The sequence below is a fragment of the Somniosus microcephalus genome, chromosome 1 (assembly GCF_052327205.1).
Source record: "Somniosus microcephalus isolate GS21.2 chromosome 1, FLI_Smic_1.0, whole genome shotgun sequence".
Taxonomy (NCBI): Eukaryota; Metazoa; Chordata; class Chondrichthyes; order Squaliformes; family Somniosidae; genus Somniosus; species Somniosus microcephalus.
This window is the reverse complement of record NC_140987.1, coordinates 341,231,166-341,250,073: the sequence shown is the minus strand read 5'-3', so window position 1 is coordinate 341,250,073 and position 18,908 is coordinate 341,231,166. Positions and strand designations below refer to the sequence as shown.

Sequence of the window (18,908 nt, the reverse complement as noted above, 5' to 3'; positions counted from 1 at the left end):
GTACCTTTAATTACACTGTTTGACTGTACTATGTCTAGTGACATTTACAGCGTGGTTTCAACGTGATGACGTCATGCCGTTAGTCACGTGATTCCCCAATGGCGGGAAGAACGTGATGACATCATAACGTCAGCTTTCAGACCAGAGGATCAGTCCTCGTGGAGCCTTCAAAGAGAGCAGACCTGTATTCGATGTATTCCAGCAGTTTCCAGTTAAAACCTGTTTTGTTCCATTAAAGTTCGTTGTTTTGATTGCCTGAGCCGAACTCAGTCTTTTCGTTAGGAACCTCCGTTCCTACAGGCCAATATTTATCCCTCAAGCAACAGCCAAAACAGATCATCTGGTCATGTTTCTCATTGTTGTTTGTGGGATCTTGCAGTGTGCAAATTGGCTACCGCATTTTCCTGGATTACAACAGTGACTACTCTTCAAAAAGTACTTCATTGGTTCTAAAGCACTTTGGGATGTCCTGAGATCATGAAGGACGATGTATGAATGCAAGTTCATAGAATATTAAAATCAAATAATGATACAGCATTGAAGGAGGCCATTCAGCCCATCATGCCTGTGCCAGCTCATTGAAAGAGCTATCCAATTGGTCCAACTCCCCTACTCTTTCCCCATAGACCTGCAAATAAATACTTCTCAAGTATTTATCCAATTCCCTTTTGAAAGTTACTGTTGAATCTGCTTCCACCACCTTTTCAGGCAGTGCATTCCAGATCACAACAACTCGCTGTGTAAAAAAATGTTTCCTCATGTTGCCTCTGGTTCTTTTACCATTTACCATCGCCGAATCCCCCATCAACATTCTGGGGGGTCACCATTGACCAGAAACTTAACTGGACCAGCCACATAAACACTGTGGCAACAGGAGCAGGTCAGAGGCTGGGTATTCTGCAACGAGTGTCTCACCTCCTGATTCCAAAAGCCTTTCCACCATCTACAAAGCACAAGTAAGGAGTGTGATGGAATACTCTCCACTTGCCTGGATGAGTGCCGCTCCAACAACATACAAGAAGCTTTACACCATTCAAGACAAAGCAGCCGGCTTGATCGGCACCCTATCCACAACCTTAAACATTCACTCCCTCTACCACCGGCACACCATGGCTGCAGTGTGTACCATCTACAAGATGCACTGCAGCAACTCGCCAAGCCTTCTTCGGCAGCACCTCCCAAACCTGTGACCTCTACCACCTAGAAGGACAAGGGCAGCAGACACATGAGAACACCATCATCTGCAAGTTCCCCTCCAAGTTACACACCATCCTGTCTTGGAAACATATCGCTGTTCCTTCATCATCGCTGGGTCAAAATCCTGGAATACCCTCCCTAACAGCACCATGGGAATACCTTTACCACACGGGCTGCAGCGGGTCAAGAAGGCGGCTCAGCAGCACCTCCTTGAAGGCAATTGGGGATGGGCAATAAATCCTGGTCTTGCCAGTGACACCCACATCCCAGGAACAAATTAAATAAAAGAATTTTACTTGAAAATAATTTGCGTGAACGATTCAGGTAACATAATGATATTGTTTGACTGAAGGCTTTGGTGCTGTCAGTAAGCCTTACTGGTGATATATGTGGGTTGGCGAATTGGGGCTGTAATGTTGCAGCCCTCATTCATGTTTTGGAAGGCGCTGGAGCCTTGTGAGATTACTTCACGTGCATTACTTGCTATTCATTTAATATAATTATCATAATAATATTAAAAAGCATTAATATTGGCTGTTATTATTTCATTGACAAACAGGGAGTAATTTTATATCTCCGCTAGAGCAAGGAGTCCAGGTAGGGTTAAACGCAGTTCAGAATTGGTCTTTAACACAATAGTCCTGCTTTTTCCAGCCCTTGCTCAAAATTAGCATGGCTAGGTACTTTCAACAATAATGAGCTGATTAAACTCTGAGGCTGATTTGAAAATGCACCCCCAAAGCACAGATTGTTTTTCTGAGTACAAAAGAAAGTGCATTCGACGCAGGGAAGTAGTGACTCTTGTGTATCTTGTGTGTTCTCTGAGCGCCTGATGCAAAGCTTCAGCAGCTTGTTTCTGTTGTTACAACATCACGCAGAATGGGACAAGCGGGAGACTGGCAAAGCCTGTTGGAGCCACAGCATGTTGGAGTCACAGTGTGCTACACTATATAATAGTAGGATGAAGGCCTTGTACCCACCATCCTCCACAGGGTGAGTTGCTGGTCCTAGCTCTGGCATTGTGTTCAGCTGCCATTGGGGAGACCAGGGGCTTCGCGACTAGTAGGAAGAGAAAAGGGAGAATCATTGGAGACACTTTGCAGGTAAAATTCTAGGAAGCGTTTGCCTGTAGAGACCATGCCGCCATTTAAGAATGGGTTAAATAGATAATTGAAGGAACGGGGTACAAAGGGATATGGCAACAGATTGGAATACGTGGGATTAGGACAACTGCTCATGGAGAGGATAAATACCAACTTGGTCTGGTTGGGCTGAATGGCCTGTTCTCATGCTGTAATTTATATAAGAACATAAGAAATAGGAGCAGGAGTAGGCCATTTGGCCCTTTGAGCCTGCTCCGCCATTCAATCAGATCATGGCTGACTTTCTACCTCATCTCCACTTTCCTGCACTATCCCCATTTCCCCTGATTCCCTTAATATTAAAAAATCTATCGATCTCTGTCTTGAATATACTCAACGATGGAGCCTCCACAGCCCTCTGGGGTGGAGAATTCCAAAGATTCACCACCCTCTGAGTGAAGAAATTTCTCCTCATCTCAGTTCTAAATGGCTGACCCCTTATTCTGAGACTGTGACCGCTGGTTCTAGACTCCCCAGCCAGGGGAAACATCCTCCCTGCATCTACCCTGTCAAGTCCTGTAAGAATTTTGTATGTTTCAATGAGATCACCTCTCATTCTTCTAAACTCTAGAGAATATAGGCCTAGTCTACTCAATCTCTCCTCATAGGACAATACCCCCATCCCAGGAACCAGTCTGGTGAACCTTCGTTGCACACCCTCTATGGCAAGTATGTCCTTCCTTAGGTAAGGAGACCAAAACTGTACACAATACTCCAGGTGTGGTCTCAGCAGGGCCCTATATAATTGCAGTAAGACGTCTTTACTCTTATACTCAAATCCTCTTGTAATAAAGGCCAACATACCATTTGCTTTCCTAATTGCTTGCTGTACCTGCATGTTAACTTTCAGTGATTCTTGTACAAGGACACCCAGGTCCCTCTGAACACCAACTTTTCCCCATCTGTTACCATTTAAAAAATACTCTGCTTTTCTATTTTTCCTACCAAAGTGGAAAACTTCACATTTCTCCATATTATATTCCATTTGCCATGTTATTGCCCACTAGCTGAGGCCCAAGCACTGATCCTTGCGGTACTCCACTACTTACAGCCTGCCAACCCGAAAATGACCCGTTTATTCCTACTCTCAATATTTATTCCTACTAACCAATCCTCAGTCCATGCTAGTATATTACCCCAATCCCATGAGCCCTAATTTTGTTTAATAACCTCTTGTATGGCACCTTATCGAATGCTTTCTGAAAATCCAAATACACCACATCCACTGGCTCCCCCTTATCTATTCTGCTAGTTACAACCTTAAAAAACTCTAACAAATTTGTCAAACACGATAGCCCTTTCATAAATCCGTGTTGACTCTGCCCAATCCTATTATTATTTTCTAAGTGCCCTGTTACCACGTTCCCAGTAATAGATTCTAGCATTTTCCCGACTACTGATGTCAGGCTAACTGGTTTGTCGTTCCCCGTTTTTTTCTCTCCCTCCTTTCTTAAATAATGGGGATACATTTGCCACCTTCCATTCCGTGGGAACCGTTCTACTATCTATGGAATTTTGGAAAATGACAACCAATGCATCCACTATCTCTATAGCCACCTCTTTCAAAACCTAGGATGCAGGCCATCAGGTCCAGGAGATTTATCAGCTTTCAGTCCCATTAATTTCTCCAGTACAGGAAACTCTTGTTTAAATGGCACCTAAATATCTGGAATTCTCTATTAACCGGCAAAATTCATACTCCGAAAACAACACCTCAATAACCAGAAATGTTGCCGAGTCAGAGTCTCCCGCGGTGGCTGAGTTAGTCAGTAAGGATAGTTCTCCAAACTGCCACTACTCGGCTTCTTGGCGCTGTTGGAAGTCTGAGCACCTCAATAACAGGAGTCTGACTCTCCCGCGCTGCTGGGAGTACCCAATTACTGTATACTGTACATTTCTTGATTTTTTTATTATTGTTTGTTAAAAATAGCCTCGGTAGATAACCCTCTCCGTCATCCCGAATTTTTAATCAACTGGCACCATCCCGGTCCCGTCGGTGCCAGATACCAAAAAGTTTCCTGTACTATGTTTTTACTAATACTAATTTCATTCAGTTCCTCATTCTTGCTAGAGCATTGGTTCTGCACTATTTCCAGGAAGTTTTTTGTGTCTTCTTCCATGAAGACAGACACACAGGATTTGTTTAATTTCTCTGCCATTTCCTTATTCCCCATTATAATTTCTCCTGTCTCAGCCTGTAAGGGACCCACATTTACTTTCGCTAATCTTAATCCTTTTTACATCCCTCTTCTTCTTAGGCAGTCCCTCAGAACCAAGGATGACTTGCTTCCACACTAAAAATTAGTTCTTAGGTGATTGATGAGTCCAATGCGGGACCTACAGTCACTGTCACAGGTGGGGCAGACGGTGGTTGAAGGGGCAGTTGGGTGGGGTGCATGGGTTGACATGTGCTCCTTCCACTGTTTGCACTTGGCTTCCGCTTGCTCCCGACAAAGAGACTCGAGGTGTTCGGCGCCTTCCCGGATGCTTCTCCTCCACTTTGAGCAGTCTTGGGCCAGGGATTCCCAGGTGTTGGTGGGGATGTTGCACTTTTTCAAGAAGGCTTTGAGGGTGTCCTTGAAGCGTTTCCTCTGCCCACCTGGGGCTCTCTTTCCGTGTCAGAGCTCCGAGTAGAACGCTTGTTTTGGGAGTCTCGAATCGGGCATGCAGACGATGTGGCCCGTCCATCGGAGCTGATCGAGCGTGGTCAAAGCTTCGATGCTGGGTATGTTGGCCTGAGCGAGAACACTGACATTGGTGTGCCTATCCTGCCAATGGATTTGCAGGATCTTGCGGAGGCAGCATTGGTGGTACCTCTCCAGTGCTTTGAGGTGCCTGCTGTACATGGTCCATGCCTCTGAAGCATACAGGAGGGCGGGTATCACTACTGCTCTGTAGACCATGAGCTTGGTGCCGGGTTTGGTGTCCTGGTCTTCAAACACTCTCTTCCTCAGGTGACCGAAGGCTGCAGTGACACACTGAAGGTGGTGTTGGACTTCGTCATCGATATCTGCCCTTGTTGACAGTAGGCTCCTGAGGTATGGAAAGTGGTCCACGTTGTCCAAGGCCTCGTCGCGGATTTTGATAATCGGGTGGCAGTACTGTGTGGCGGGGGCAGGTTGGTAGAGGACCTTTGTCTTACGGATGTTTAGTGTTAGGCCCATGCTCTCGTATGCTTCGGTGAAGGTGTTGACGATGTTTTGGAGTTTGACCTCCGAGTGTGCGCAGTCACAAGCGTCATCTGCATCCTGTAATTCGATGACAGAGGATGGGACGACCTTGAACCTGGACATGATGCGACGGAGGTTGAACAGTTTCCCGTTTGTTCTGTAAATTAGCTCCACTCCAGTGGGAGCTTACTGAGGGTGAGATGGAGCATTGCAGCAAGGAAGATCGAGAAGAACATTGCTGCCATGACACAGCCTTGCTTGACCCCGCTTGCTACATATCTATAGAAGCTTTTACAGTCTGTTTTTATGCCTATCGCTAGTTTACTCTCATATTCTATTTTCCCTTTCTTTATGAATTTCTTGGTCCTCCTTTGCTGAATTCTAAAATCGTCCTAATCCTCAGGCTTACTACTCTTTTTGGCAATGTTATAAGCCTTTTCCTTTGATCTAATACTTTCTTTAACTTCTCTTGTTAGCCACGGTTGGACCACTTTTCATGTGAGGTTTTTGTGCCTTAAAGGAATGTATATTTGTTGTAAATTATGTATTAATTCTTTAAATGCTAGCCATTGCTTGTCTACCATCATACCTTTTAATGTCGTTTCCCAATCTACGTTAACCAACTCACCCCTCATACCTACATAGTTTGCTTTGTTTAGATTTAAAACCCTAGTTTCGGATTTAACTAAATCACTTTCAAACTCAACATAAAAATTTATCATATTATGGTCACTCTTCCCTAAAGGCCCCTTTACTACAAGGTTATTAATTAACCCTTTCTCATTGCACAATACTAGATCTAAAATAGCCTGTTCCCTAGTTGGTTCCTCAACATACTGATCTAGAGAACTGTCTTATACATTCCATGAATTCGTCCTCCACACTATTACTGCAAATTTGGTTTGCCCAGTCTATATGTAGATTAAAGTCCCCCATGATTACTGTATTACCCTTGTTATGTGCCCCTCTAATTTCTTGATTTATACTCTACATTACAGCTACTGTTTGGGGACCTATAAACAACTCCCACCAATGTTTTCTGCCCCTTGCTGTTTCTTAGCTCCGCCCAAACTGATTCTACTTCTTGATTTTCAGAGCTAAGATCCTTTCTCTCTATTGTCTTTATCCCAGCCTTTATTATCATGGCTACCCCTCCTCCTTTTCCATTTTGCCTATCTCTTCTAAAAGTTAAGTATCCTGAAATAATTAGTTCCCAACCTTGGCCACTTTGCAACCACGTCTCCGTTATGGCTATTAGATCAAACCTGTTCGTTTCTATCTACGCTATTAATTCATCTATTTTGTTGCGAATACTTCTCGTGTTCAGATATAGTGCCTTTAACTTTGACTTATTTCTCTTTTTCCCTGATGTCAACTTAGTCATTGATGCCTTTGTTACTCTTTCTGTCCCTTCCTGACCCACTTGGTTATTTTTACCCAAAACTCTACTCTGCTCCAGAGCCTTGACATTTCTCTCGCTGCTTTTAAATTTACTCTTTCCTGAATCCTCCCATCCACCCCCATCATTAGTTTAAAGCCCTGTCTACTGCCCTAGTTATTGAGTTCGCCAGGACACTAGTCCCAGCCCGATTTAAGTGGAGCCCGTCCCAACAGAACAGTTCCCTCTTTCCCCAGTACTGGTGCCAGTGTTTCATGAAGTGAAACCCCTTCCTCGCACACCACTCTTTGGGCCACGCATTTAAACCTCTAATCTGTTTGTCCCTATGCCAATTTGTGTGTAGCTCACGTAACAATCCAGAGATTATTACCTTTGAGGTTGTGCTTTTTAATTTGGATCCTAGCTCCTCAAACTCCCTCAGCAGAACCTCATTCCTAGTTCTACATGTCGTTGGTTTCTATGTGGACCATAACAACTGGATCCTTCTCCTCCCACTCCAAGTACTTCTCCAGCCGTGAGGAGATGTCTTTAACCCTGGCAACGGGCAGGCAACACAACCTTCGGAACTTTCGGTCGTGGCTGCAGAGAACAGCATCTATCCCCCTGACTATACTGTCCCCTACCACAACTACATTCCCTTTCACTCCCCCCACTTGAATGGCCTCCTGCACCATGGTGCCATGGTCAACTTGCTCATCCATCCTGCAGGCTTTTCCCTCATCCACATAGGCAGCAAGAACCTCATACCTGTTGGACAAGGGCAAAGGCTGAGGCTCCTCCAGCACTGCACCTGGGGTCCCCTTACCTGCCTGAGTTGCAGTTACACCATCCTGTCCCTGACCACTAACCAGACCTGTACCACTACCTAACCTAAGGGGTGTGACTGCCTCCTGGATCAAAGTGTCCAGGTAACTCTCCCCATCCCTGATGCCCTGCAATGTCTGCACCTCAGACTCCAGCTCAAAAACTCTGAGCTGAAGTCAAGATGCAGGCACTTACTGCAAACGTGGTTGTCCAGGATCACAATGCTCTCCACAAACTCCCACATGCTGCAGTTGCAGCACACCACCTGCACGGCCATCCCTATATGACCTTGTTTTATTTAATTAAATTTGTAATTAGGTAACTTAGTTTACAGTGTAGTTTCTTGACTAATTACTTGATCTAAAGTTAAGGGTACTGAAATTAAATATCTACCTGTAACACAAAGTATGTACTGCCATGATTGCCCACTTGATCATAGAGGGTGCCCGGTGTAGGGTGAACCAAGAAAAAAGGGAAGAGAAAGCTTATTTAAAAGATAGAATGCAGAAAGATTGAGATAGCCTTTGGAATTTCCTGAAATATTCAAACAGTAAACCTTTATCCCACCACTCATAGCTTGTTGGTATACTATTAATTAACCAACATGAAGGCGATTGCTAGACAGTTGTTCAACATATCATGCAAATAGCATGGGTTTATATGCTATTTGTTAAGAAAAGAATTGGAATTGCAGTTCCCAAATATTGATTGGTATTATTCAGTCCTAATGACAAAATAGATGCTCAAATAGTATATTCCAATAACGTTAATCAAATCTCATCGGAATTAGAATCATAGAATTAGAATAATACAGCACAGAAGGAGGCTATTCGGCCCATCAGGCCTGTACTGGCTGTTTGGTAGCGCTATCCAATTAGTCCCCCTCCCCTGCTATTTCCCCATAGCCCAGTATTTTTTTCCCCTTCAAGTATCTATCCAATTCTCTTTTGAAAGTTACTGTTGAATCTGCTTCCACCACCCTTTCACACAGTGCATTCCACATCCTAACAACTCACTGTCTAAAAAAAATGTTTTCTCATGTTACCTCTCGTTCTTTTGCCAATCACCTTAAATCTGTGTCCTCTGGTTACCGACCATTTCGCCACTGGAAACAGTTTCTCCTTATAGCTATACTTTACCACCGTTCATGATTTTGAACTGCTCTATTAAATCTCCTCTTAACTTTCTCTGTTCGAAGGAGAACAACCCCAACTTCTCCAGTCTCTCCGTATAACTGAAGTCCCTCATCCCTGGTACCATTCTAATAAATCTCTTCTGCACCCTCTCTAAGGCCTTGACGTCCTTCCTAAAGTGTCGTGCCCAGAATTGGACACAATACTCCAGCTGAGGCCTAACCAGTGTTTTATAAAAGTTTGCATAAATTCCTTGCTTTTGTAGTCTCTAGTAATAAAGCCAAGGATCCCATATGTTTTTTTTTTAACAGCCTTCTCAGTTTGTCCTGTCACCTTCAAAGATTTGTGTCCATACACCCCCAGGCCTCCCTGTTCCTGCACCCCTTTAAATTTGTACCATTTTTCATGTTGCCTCTCCTCATTCTTCCAATGCATCACTTCACACTTCTCTGCAATAAATTTCATCTGTCGTGTGTCTGCCCATTTCACCAGTCTATGTCCTCTTGAATTCTGTTATGATCCTCCTCATTGTTTACTACATTTCTGAATTTCGTGTCATCAGCAAACTTTGAAATTATTCCCTTTATACCCAAGTCCAGGTCATTACTATATATCAAACAGAGCAGTGATCCTGGGTAACTGTTTAACATTACTCTCTGCTTTCTGTCCCTTAGCCAATTTTTGTCCTGTTAATCCCATGGACTTTAATTTTGCTAAGTCGACTTTGTGGTACTTTGTCAAACGCCTTTTTAAAGTCCATATACACAACATCAACCGCACTACTCTCATCAACCCTCTCCATTACTTCATCAAAGAACGCGATCAAGTTAGTCAAACACGATTTTCCTTTAACCAATCCATGTCGGCTTTCATTTATTAGCCCATACTTTTCCAAATGCCAATTAATTTTGACTCGGATTATCGTCTCTAAAAGCTTCCCCACCACTGGCGTTAGGCTGACTGGCCTGTAATTGCCGGATTTATCCCGCTCCCCTTTTTTAAACAGGGGTGTAACATTTGCAATCCTCCAGTTCTTTGGCACCACCCCTATATCCAAGGAGGATTGGAAGATTGTGGGCAGAGCATCAGCAATTTCCACTCTTACTTCCCTCAGCAACCACGGATGACTTTTCTACTTTAAGGACTGCCAATCTTTTAAGTATCTCCTCTATCTATATTTGTCCTAATATCACTATTACCTCTTTCTTTACTGCTACATTGGCAGCATCTACTTCTCTAGTGAAGACAGGTGCAAAATGCTCATTTAGTACCTCAGCCATGCCCTCTGCCTCCACAAGAATATCTCTTTTCTGGTCCCTAATCGGCCCCACCCTTCCTTTGACTACCCTTTTACTATTTATGTGTTTATAAAAGACTTTTGAGTTCCCTTTTATGTTAGCCACTGATCTATTCTCATATTCTCTCTTTGCTCCTCTTATTCCCTGTTTTAGATCCACTCTGTACTTTCTATATTCAGCTTGGTTGAACCTTACATTTGACATAAGCCTCCTTTTAATGTCTTATTTTAACCTCTATATCTTTAGTCATCCAGGGAGATCTAGCTTTGGCTCTTCCTTTCCCCCTCATGGGAATGTGTCTACTCTGTACCCGAACTATCTCCTCTTTGAAGGCCTCCCATTGTTCAAATATTGTTTTGCCTATCAATTTTTGATTCCAATCCACCTGGCCCAGATCCCTTTCCAACTCACTGAAGTTAGCCCTCCTGCAGTTAAATATTTTTACGCTTGATTGTTCCTTGTCCTTTTCAATAACTATTCTAAATCTTATGATATTATGATCACTGTTCCCCAAATGCTCTCCCACAGAAACATACTGCACTTTCCCCACTCCATTCCCCAAAACTAGATCCAGCAATGTTTCCTTCCTCGTTGGACTGGAAACATACTGATCAAGAAACTTCTCTTGTACACGTTACAGGAATTCCTCCCTCTCTTTGCCCCTTACACTATTATTATCCAAGTCTATATTAGGATAATTGAAGTCGCCTGTTAATACTACTCTGTAGTTCTTGCACCTTTCTGTAATTTACCTGCAAATTTCCTTCCCACTATTTGGTGGCCTATTGTGTACACCCAGTCAGAATGAAATCTGTAAAGAAAATTTACATTTTAAAACTGAAATGACTTATCACACTGTGCAAGAAGCCATTCGGATGTCAAAAATTAAACTTGCCATCTTGTTATTCAGTGAGATCACTGCAAATTGTGCAGCAAAGCTTGAGAATGATGAAAGCAGGGAAGACATCATCATTCAAATCAGGCCATTCTCTTTTATTAATCACATCAGTCGCAGTACTGAAAATGCTTGAGGAGAAGAAAGCCAGAGAAACAAATGCCATGGATGAGTGCCCTTGATAGCAGAGTGACACTCGTATATGCAGATGGATTCAAAATTATGGAACAGGCATGAGTTTCATTCTTTAAGGTACAGCAATTATGTACAGCAACTGCAGATGACATTATTGGAATAACTGCAAACAAGACATGATTTAAAATACCTTAAAAGCAAGTCACATGTCCTGTCAGTTATGTTTATTCAGATGTTTCGCTGCATTTAATTTCTCACCTTTTGTACATTTAATTTCTTATAGAAATTATTTTAAGCTGTCCTGCCTTATTAAAGCACCCTAATATTCATACATACTGGGCTGTGAAATTTTTGTTACTTCATATAGCAACCCATTACAGAAAACTTGAATCCAGATCTTCAAATACAAAATTCATTTTTTTTAAAAATAGTTTCACTCCACTAAAATACTTAAGAGTTTGGTGCAAAATCGTTTATCTATATCACAGCTGCCATGTCTTGCATTGCAAGCCTAGAAATTACTGTTGTAATATTCATAGAATCATGGAGTACAGAAGGAGGCCATTTGGCCCATCATGCCTGTGCCAAATTAATGGATGACTGCGTTTGTATTACGTTCTTTAAGTTTAAATGGGCTAACACCTCTGCTAAAATTATGGACAGAGGATGTCATACAAAAATGTTAAGCATTCATCCACTAATCTCACCAACAATCATTCCTAGGATGTGGTATGTACATTGGAAAGGTTCAGTATGGATGGTATTCATTTATTTGCCTTAATAAGGTTCTCTGTAAGTGTTCTGAATGCTAATAATCCAGAGTTGTGCCAGATTAGTACATGGGTGTTCATAAGCGTATATCAAAATACTTACAAAAGCAAAATACTGCGGATGCTGGAAATCTGAAATGAAAACAAAAAATGCTGGAAATACTCAGCAGGTCAGGCAGCATCTGTGGAGAGAGAAACAGAGTTAACGGCTGGGATTTTGCTCATCTCGGCGGGTCTGGGATGGGTGACGTCGGTGGTGGGGCCCCACCCCGCTGCTGGCTCCATCCCGCTCTGTGAAATGAATTTTCCTTGATAGGGCTTCATAGGGCACGTTTCCCGGCCAATTAAAGGAAGCGGGTCTGGTGATGTCATTTGATGACACGTCATCAGCCGGTTTCCTTAAAGGAACTATGTCCAAACTAATTTTGACATTTGTGCTGTCAGTGTTCTATAGCATTGAGGTGCTGCAAACACTGACAATCGCTGCACCCAGGCTCTCCCTTGACTCCCTCCATATGCTTATGGAGGAAGTCACAGCAGGTGGGTACAAGAGACCTCTCCAGGAGATCAACACAGCCTGGTTGCACATTGCAGAGGAGGGCACAAGCAGGGATGTCTGGGTGCAGTGCCGCAAACGTTTCAATGATCTCAGTAGATCACGAAATGTTAGTACAAAGCCACACTCAAGCTCATCCTGCTGTGCCTCTCATCACATCCCCATCACTCTGCCTTCCCTACCCTATTCCTGCACATCCTTACTCACACCAATTTACCTTGGACCTCCACCCATCCCTCTCTATCTATATTATCACATCCCCATCTCACTAGCCACCCCTCACACTCACCCTCATCCTAGTGCAATTATACCAACTAACAACACACAAGGGTAGCCACTTGGGTGTTTTATCCAATTTTCATATAAAGTTTCTGTTAATGTGGTGTCAAACATTGAAAACTTTATTTTCAACACTTTGCGTTCTTGGACAGATTTGTGTGCACCTTTGGAAGTGGCTTAGTGAGTTGCAGTGAATGGTGAGACATAATGGGCCAGTAATTCCTGTCCCAACGCGTGAGTACGGACGGGGTACTCACGCGTGGGGCCGGAGGAATTGCCGGTTTTCAGCATGCACAGCGCATGCGGGGAAAACCGGCATTTCCTCTCCTCTGACCCAAGGGGTTAAGAGGCGGAACGCGTGCGATGTTTCAGGTTGCGCATGCGTGCTGAACTTCCCTTTTTTTATTAGAGTTGCCCGTGGGGAAAAGACTCCGGTTTTTACGCGTGGAAAAAGCAGCCGTAAGTACTTACTTTTAACAGGTAAGTGGTCTATTAAGTAAAATTAGAAAAATTTTCCACAGGTTCATTTTTTTTGAAGACTTTACTGTAAGGTAAGTGTATTTTTAGCCCTGATTTTTTTATATAATAATTTTTTTCAAAATTTAAAATTATTGTTTAAAATAGTTTTTTACAGTTATTTATGGTTTATTTAAGTAGTGCGATGTTTTTTAAAATTTTCTTTCAAGTTTAAGTAGTGTTTTGGGGCCAGGAGTTTTCATGAGTTTGACAGTTCTTACTATCAAACTCATGAATGAACTTTTGCAACCTCCCATTGGTTTCCCAGCGCTCACGTTATCCCAGCCGGCTCATCGCACTAAGTACGCCGCTGGGTCACGCACGCACAGCGCGGCAGGACCTGAAGCGGGCCAGTGACAGGAAATGCAATGCGGGCCAGGATTGAAATGTCAGTGCGCCGGGTAAGTGCACATCAGGGGCTTGCACGCGCGGCAAGCCCCCGAACCTAATTTCTGGCCCAATGGTACACCTCACAATGGTGATGAGTGTGAAAGGAATGGCCTGGGCATTGTAGGGATGCTTTATGGTGTTGGTGTGGGGTCGTGCCAACCTGGCGCATCATGTGGCAGCCAGGGTATACAGCATCAAGTGAAGTAAATCTGGCCATGGTGAGGCCATCCCTGGCCTCCTGGGCAGCAATGTGCTTGGGTGCTGATGCCCTTTGTCCTGTGCAGCATCAGTTAATTGTGGAGAAGGTTGGTGTTGTTGTTGGTGCTGCTGCTGTGCCTGGTGCTGCTGGTGTTGGGACTGATCGTGGTGGGATTCTGAGGACCAAGGTGAGAGAGTATAAAGGGCACCCATGCTGATGGAATAGATGGCAGGTTAAGTAGAGATGACAGAAACGATCTGTCAATGGTGGGAGAGGTAATGAGGTCAGACTGGATGGAGATTTTTGTAAAGACTTGTAGCATGATGAATCTGTTGTGGAAATGCAATGAGGAACAGCTTGTGGCTGAGGGAAGATACCTCTTTAAGGTGGAAGCTTTTACTTTACATTTGAAGCTGTCAACTCATCAGCTGATTCAATGGCCACTGAACTCCTGCCTCAGCTTGGCAGACGTGGTCCATGACCAACGTGGACCCCGTGGGCAAGCTGTCAAATGCTAAAGGTAAGCTGAAAATCATTCTTAAATGGCTCTAAATAAGCCACTAATTATCTGAATTGGGTCGCCCGCCGCTACCTGTCGGGTTTGCTCAGTGCTGACAGACCCAACATCGGGAAAGGCACGTGGGAGTGAGTTGACTGCCACCACTCCTGCTCGCTGACACCCTGGGAAAATTATGGCCATAGATTCAGGTCGATGACCTTTCGCCAAATAATTTATTAGAAGCTAGTTCGCTCTACTTTATTCACCAACTTTCTCTCCTCTTCACCTGAGGTGCTGACTCATATAATTCCAGTTGCACTCAGGTACCTTGATCATAGATTCACAGAAACAGACCATTCGGTTTGTCAGGACTATCCAGCTGTTTCCACCACATGAGTCACCTTGTCCAATTCCACTTTCCTGATTGTTTCCCATATCCTTCAATATCCCTCTCTTCCAAACAACTTCCTAATTCCTTTTTTTTTAAGTATTCTGGGCTTTACTTCAGCAGAGGTTTGTGGCAGAGAATTCCACCTTCAAACAGCCCTCTGTGAAAAGAGTTTTTTTTCTAGCCTCGCCTTTAATTCTTCTGGCTATCTTAAATTTGTGCCTGCTCATTACCGTCTCACAGACCAATGGAATATTTGCTGTATCATAACACTTCTGAGTATTGAAGACATCTATCAGGTCACCCGCCATCTTCTCAGATCCAGTAAAAGAAAAGCCCTAACTACTTCTACTCTCTCCATAACGGTAATGTCTCATCCCTGTTAACACCTTCCTAGTGAATCTACATTGTACCTTTACCGTGACTTTTATATACTTCCTATTGTCAGCTGCCCAAAACTCCACTGTGGCCAAAATATGGCCTTGTACAGGCTCAAGATTATTTCCTTGCCACCATATTCTATGCTGCCATATGCAAAAGCAAGCAATCCATTTGCTTTTTTATGTCCTTATTTACTTATATTTGCACACCAGGGTCCCTCTGCTCTTTTCGTACATTGATAATCTTACCATATAATGTGTAGTTCCTTTCCCTTCGCACTTCTCGAAGTTGAACTGTATCTGCAACCTATCTTCCCATCTTACTGGCCTATCTCTGCCCTAGTACAATCTTTCACAGTCCTTCTGGCATCCCCCAAGGATCTATCCTTGGCCCCCCTCCTATTTCTCATCCACATGCTGCCCCTTGGTGATATCATCCGAAAACACAACATCAGTTTCCACATGTATGCTGACGACACCTCACCACCACTTCTCTCGACCTCTCCCTGGTCTCTAAATTGTCAGACTGCTTGTCCAACATCCAGTTCTGAATGAGCAGAAATGTTTTCCAATTAAATATTGGGAAGACCGAAGCCCCACAAACTCCGTTCCCTAGCCACCAACTCCATTCCTCTCCCTAACATCTGTCTGAGGTTGAATCAGACTGCTCGTAACCTTGGTGTCAAATTTGACCCTGAACTGAGCTTCTGACCACATATCCACGCCATAACTAAGACTGTCTATTTCCACCTCCGTAACATTGCCCATCTTCGCCCCTGCCTCAGCTCATCTGCTGCTGAAACCCTCATCCATGCCTCTGTTACCTCTAGACTTGACTATTCCAACACACTCCTGGATGGCCTCCCACGTTCTACCCTGCGTAAACTTGAGGTCATCCAAAACTCGGCTGCCCGTGTCCCAACTCGCATCGAGTCCCAACTCGCACCGAGTCCCATTCATCCATCACCCCTGTGCTCGCTGACACACATTGGCTCCCGGTTAAGCAACACCTCGATTTTAAAATCCTCATCCTTGTTTTCAAATCCCTCCATAGCCTTATCCTTCCCTATCTCTGTAATATCCTCCAGCCCCACAACCCCCCAAGATATTTGCGCTCCTCTAATTCTGCACTCTTGAGCATTCCTGATTATAATCGCTTAACCATCGGTGGCCATGCCTTCAGCTGCCTAGGCCCTAGGCTCTAGAATTCCCTCCTTAAACCTCCCCGCCTCTCTACCTCTCTTTCCTCCTTTAAGATGCTCCTTAAAACCTACCTCTTTGATCAAGCCTTTGGTAATCTGCCCTAATTTCTCCTTATGTGGCTCGGTGTCAAATTTTTGTCTTATAGCATTCCTGTGAAGTGCTTGGTATGTTTCACTACATTAAAGGCGCTATATAAATGCAAGTTGTTGTTGTTCTCACAATGCAGTGTCATCAGCAAATTCTGATATTGCTCCCCCAATTACTAAGTCCAGATCATTTAAGTGTATAGTCAATAAGAGCAGTCCCAATACAGACCATTGTGGAACACCATTCACCACATTTTTTCAGTTTGAGACCCTCCCTTTACCCCTGCCCTTTGCCTTCTGTCAAGTGCCTACTCTTCATATATGAGCCTAAACACAAAGTATTGCTAGGCTATTCGGCTGTGGTAAACATCACGGGCAAGCCTGATCTTGTCTGTGGAGGTCAATGGATAGTGATCACGACTGGGAGCCCTCGATGAATTTTCATGTTCCTATCACAGCAACGTCAGAGCAGATAACTTGGCAGAGAGCAGAGATTGAACCTGGCGCTTTACTGGTCTATATGGCTCGATTCTGTGCTGATTGGTGCATTTACTAACTGAGTAGCATAGAGCTTATGTTACTGGACTAGTAACCCAGAGGCCTGGAATTGTAATCCTGAGGCCTCAGGCAACAAGAATTCAAATCCCACCACAGCAGTTTGAGAAATTTTAAAAATCTGGAAATAAAAAGCTGGTGTCAGTAAAAGTGACCATGATGCTATCGGATTGTTGTTAAAACCCAACTGGTTCACTAATTTCCTTTAGGGAAGGAAGCCTGCCATCCTTACCCGGTCTGGCTTATATGTGACTCTAATTCGACACCAATGTAGTTGACTCTTAACTCCCCTCTGATGTGGCGTAGCAAGCCACTCAGTTTAATCAAACCATTAGAAAGGAACAAAAGAACAAAGCTGGACGGAACACTTGGTTGTGACCTAGACATTAACTCATGACACAACAAAGGCACACCCAGCCCAGACCCTGCAAAGTCCTCCTCACTAACATCTGGGGACTGGTGCCAAAATTGGGAGAGCTGTCCCACAGACTAGCCAAGCCATAGCCTGACATAGTCCTACTCACAGGATCGTACCTATCAGCCAATGTCCCAGACTCCTCCATCACCATCTTTAGGTATGTCCTGTCCCACCAGCAGTACATACCAACCAGAGGTGGGGGCACATTAATGCCCCGTCTTCACACTGAGAGCTCCCTCCATCGTGACGTGTGGGATAGATTAATAACAGATCTAGCAGCTCAAAACTGGGCATCCATGAGGCGCTGTGGGCCATCAGCATCAGAATTATATACCACCACAATCTGTAACTTCATGGCCTGACATCTCTCCCACTCCTCCAGCACCATAAAGCCAGGTGACCAACCATGGTTCAATGCGGAATGTAGACGAGCATGCCAGGAACAGCACCAGGCATACCTGAAAATGAGGTGCTAACCTGGTGAAGCTACAACACAAGACTACATGCAGGCTAAACAGTGCAAGCAGCATGCTATAGACAGAGCTAAGCAATCCCACAACCAATGGATTATGTCAAAGCTCTGCAGTCCTGCCACATCCAGTCGTGAATGGTGGTGGACAGCTAAGCAACTAACGGGAAGAGGAGGCTCCATGAACATCCCCATCCTCAATGATTGCAGAACCCAGCACATGAGCGGAAAAGACAAGGCATGAAGCATTCACAATCATCCTCCTGAGGTGCCCACTATCACAGATGCCAGTTTTCAGCCAATTTGATTCACTCCATGTGACACTGGGCACAGAAAAGGTTACAGGTTCCAACAATATCCCGACTATAAGGAGTGTAAGCCAGGTGTGTGATGGAATAATCTCCATTTGCTTGGATGGGTGCAGCTGCAACAACACTCAAGAAACTTGACACTATCCAGGCAAAGCAGTCTGCTTGATTGGCACCTCATCTACCAGTTTAACCAATCATTCCCTCCACCACTGGGAAACTGTGGCTGCAGTGTGTACTGTCTACAAGATGCACTGCAGCAAGTCTCCAAGGTTTCTTCGGCAGCACCTCCCAAACTCGCAGCCTATGATACCTAGAAGGGCAAGGGCAGCAGGTGCAAAGGAACAACATCACCTCCAAGTTCCCCAAACCATCCTGACTTCGACATATTTCACTGTTCCTTCATCATCGCTGGGTCAAAATCCTGGAACTCCCTTCCTAACAGTATTGTGGGAGCACCTTCACCACATGGACTGCAGTGGTTCAAGAAGAAGGCCCAGCACTACCTTACCAAGGGCAACTAAGGATGGACAATAAATGCCTGCGTTGCCTGCGACGCCCACATTCTGTGAATTATATATTTTTTTAATCCATTGGCAGAGCTTTTTTATTTACTGAAAATTAAATTCCTACAATCTATACTGTCTTCTAATTCCCTTTCTTGCTGCTTGTCTCTCTCGCTCTCATTCTCAACCTTTGCAATGGAACTGCTTTTTGTT

General features: G+C 44.1%; 1 protein-coding gene across 3 annotated transcripts in view; it reads left to right on the top strand.

Annotated features, from left to right (window-relative positions):
* The window catches only part of LOC147124941 (connector enhancer of kinase suppressor of ras 2), a 1,271,510-nt gene that overhangs the window by 1,018,417 nt on the left and 234,185 nt on the right, over nt 1-18,908 (top strand). The gene's annotated exons all lie outside the window — the stretch shown is intronic.